This window comes from Pinus tabuliformis, chromosome 3_2 (assembly GCF_031772625.1).
Source record: "Pinus tabuliformis cultivar Carrire ecotype Pingquan chromosome 3_2, CPIR1, whole genome shotgun sequence".
Classification (NCBI taxonomy): Eukaryota; Viridiplantae; Streptophyta; class Pinopsida; order Pinales; family Pinaceae; genus Pinus; species Pinus tabuliformis.
The window spans coordinates 203,916,425-203,920,323 of record NC_142302.1 but is presented as its reverse complement, the minus strand read 5'-3'; positions in this window follow the sequence as shown (position 1 = coordinate 203,920,323).

Here is a 3,899-nt window from a genome sequence, read left to right as displayed (position 1 = left end):
AAAATCCTTGAAAGGTAAGAAAAAGGGTAAAGGTCAAGAAAAATCTGATACTCCGAAATAGGATTCTCCTAAGCCATCTGTTGATGATGCCTCCCAACGAAAGCCGAAATATCCCTGCCTCATTTGTGAGGAATATCATTACACCAAGAATTGTCCCTGACATTCAGAAGTTAGTCATCTATTGAAAGGGACCCTGGATGTACTAAAAGAGCCATTTCCATATCAATAGAATCAGTTGGTATACCAACCATAATCCTCTGCCTCATTTGGTTCTTAGGTTTACATGATGATGGGTTCACTTCCTATCTCTTTTTCCACCTGATCAAAAGATTATCAAACTCCTCAAAAGTAGACAGTGGAAAAGGAAGCCACTGATACACCTTCTACTTCTGCTCCACCCGGTTCTGGTACTCTCCATATCGAGAGACCTAATAATGAATCTATCATTCAACTACCTCCCAAAGGTGTGCTTCGTAATTCATTCTATAATCCGAACGCTAGAGCTGCTCAACATTACGATATTGTCAAAGATTTAGCTCAATCGCCTTCGTTGATCTCTACTTTGGAATTTCTCCAAACTTGTCCAACGCAACGTAAATCATTATTTTCTGCTATAGGAGTCATCGATCCTGTTGATTCAAAATTGATCACTTTCAGTCTAGAAAACCATATTCCTCATCTTCCTCATCAAAAATTGCATTTTTGATTCAATTTATTATAAAAGGAAAGACGATTCATCAAAATGTCATCGATGATGGTGCTTCCACATGCATCATGTATATTTCATGTTGCAAAGCCATCGACTCTCCACCTCTCAAGAAATCCCCGAACACCTTAGAAACCTTTGATGGCAGAGGATCATGTCCTTATGGTTTTATCACAAGTTTTCCCATCACCTTGGAGAGGAAGACTGTCGAGTTAGAAGTAGAAGTTGTAGATGCAAATATGAATTACAAACTTCTACTTGGGTGTAGTTGGAACCATGCCATGTTTTTTGTGGTTCCCTCTTGTTTCTGGGTGCTCTGTTTTCCTCATGAAGGAAAACTTGTCACCATTGATCAATTGTCCATTTTACCTTCCGATGCTTCAAATGGAAATGTCCCATTTGTGGGAAATATTGATATTCCATATGAGAGTGTGGGGGTAGGTCTTTTCAAAGATTCTGATTTAATGGGAACTTTTTCTCTCCCACCTCCTCATGTCGCCTCAATCAACATGATCTCTATCTCCAATGATCTGTGGATCATCCCTAATCTATATTAGGTTAATTATTTTGGTGATTCTATGCTACTAAGTCCTTTCGAACAAGACTATCAAGAATTTTTCTTGGCTTTAGTGTCCGCTTTAGAAAGTCATACCATTCTCAGTATGCACCTAGATATGTATTCATAATCTCCTTGGCTTGGTTCTTGGGATTCTCTAGATCCCTTGAACGAGATATTCCCCACCGACGAGAGTATTTTTGAGGTTATGTCTCTTGAAGAAACTCCTTGGAATGATGCCCATCATCATTCCTCGTTTCTTCCAAGTCTTAGCGAGATTCCTTCGTGTCTTGAAGCCTTTGTTTCTCATAACCCGACACATCCACTTCAAACACCTATTTTGATGCATGGAGTTTTGTTTGAAGGTAATTTGGGAAATATTACTACAAGTATGCCTATTGACATTTCCATTAAACCTGGAATTGTCGAAAAAATTCACATTGGAGTTTCCTGTTCCCTTGATAAGATTAGGGTTTACACTTACCTTTTTAAATAATTTCGTGATGTCTTCACTTGGTCGTATGAGAAAATGCTTGTTATTGATCCAGCTATTATGGTGCATGAAATACCCATGTATCCTAATGCAAAGCTTGTTCGCCAACGGATCCGTATCGTGCATCCTAGAAAGGTCATTGCTAATAAGGGAGAAGTTGAAAAACTTCTAATAGCTGGTTTTATTTATCCTATCCCATCGACAGATTGGGTCTCTAATATCATACATGTTACTAAAAAGCAGGGAACAATATGAGTTTGTGTTGATTACCATGACATCAATCACACATGCCCTATAGACAATTATCCTATTCCCTTTATTGATCAAATAATTGATGAGTGCGTTGGGAGTGAGATCTTTTCTTTTATGGATGGTTTTTTTGGTTATAACCATATTAACATACTACCCGCTGATCAACACAAGATTGCTTTCATCTGTCGATGGGGGACTGTTATAGACATTTTTGTGCCTTACAGCATGAAGCATGAAATGTCAATAATCTAAGGGATCCAAAGTCCCTAAACATGTTGTTCCTACCCCTAGAGGAACAAGGTCAGCAAACCACAGCATTGAAAATCAGTTCTCCACCTGAAAACACTCAAAAATAAGCTAATTCTGGATCATGTCAGCTGCTCCACTGAGCATCTGCGCTGAATGTCAACTGCTCCACTCTGTACCTGCACTGAATGTCAAATCTAATGAAGGCTACCTGCGCTGGGCGAGATTGGCCAAGTGGCACAGTCATTCTGCAAGGTGGCAAATGCCCAGGAAGCTTCCAAAATGACACTTGGATCAAGGAATTCGCCTTGTGATGAGTAAGAGGATCTAGATCTCCAAGTGGAAGCAAGAAACTCCAAGTGGACTCAAGAACTGAAGTATAACTGAAGTGGGAGAGGACACTAGTCAGCTTCATGCCAAACTCAAGATGACTCATCCTTTCTCCAAATCTCCTATATATAGAGCTCTCTCATGAGGTCTAGGGAGGCTGGAATCTTGTGAATGTAAGGAAGTGCTGTTGGTTTGTGTATAGAACTATTGGGTGATTTGCTTGAAGGAGGTGAAGAGTGTTGGCATTATGTTTTCTGGTATGACTGTATGTTACAGATGTTGTACTTGATGGCAACTCCAGTGGTAAGGCTCTCAGTTTGTTGAAAATTAAGAAGGACGCAGGCAATCGGTTCAGAAAGTGCGTCCCCGCAGGTATACCATACAGAACCCGCGTCCAGGGACGCCGGCCAGCCGTTCAGGGGGTGCGTCCACTCAATGCACACATTTCAAGGCAGAGAAAAGCACGTGGGGGTTTCTTGTGTGGTATCTAGCCGACGGTTTTGTGTTTCTATGGTGTCGGCTCGTGGTATTGTTCCATGTTTTGGGGAGGAGCTTGCCTATATAAAGCAAAGGAGTTCATTTGGATTGAGCAATTGTCTTGGGTTGAATATCTTATTTGGTGAGATCTAGTTCAGATCTAAGAGGGCGAATCTTCTAATGGACTGTGATCTCTATGGCGCATGATCAGATCTGGTAGATCTGACTGTTTGGGTTTGTTCTGAAGTCTTCATATCTTTTATATCTGAAGGGTCGCAGGTTCAGTGAAGGACAAGTGCGCCGGGACGCAGGTACTGTAAAGGGCAAGTGCGCCGAGACGCAGTACAGTAGAGAGAGACCTGCGTGGGGACGCAGGGAGATCAAGGTTCAGGTGCGTCTCTGAAGCAGAAGGACGCGGCGCGATAGTGTTTTCAGGTGCGTCTCTGTAGCGAAAGACGCGGCGCGATAGTATCCTTGGGTGCGTCCTTGAAGTAACAGAACGCAGAGCAGACAAAGGAACAGTGCGTGGGCACGCAGCGAAGCAGAAGGACATCTGCGTGTGGACGCAGAGTAACAGAAGGTCAACAGCGTCTGATCGCAGGCCACAGAAAGGAAAACTGCGTCTCTGTTTTAAAATGTTCTGTTGATTGAATTTCTCTGTTGATAAGGTGTTCTGGGTTAGTTCTGTTATTGCTGATCTGATATCTGTAGTGGTCTATATCTGTTATGTACTTGTTGATCATCTGATGCTTTATGAAAAGCAGTAGGGGGTTGTAGCTCCCTTCCAGGAGTAGACTGGAAAACGAGAAAGAGAGAGAGTTGTAGCTCTCCGCAGGTTG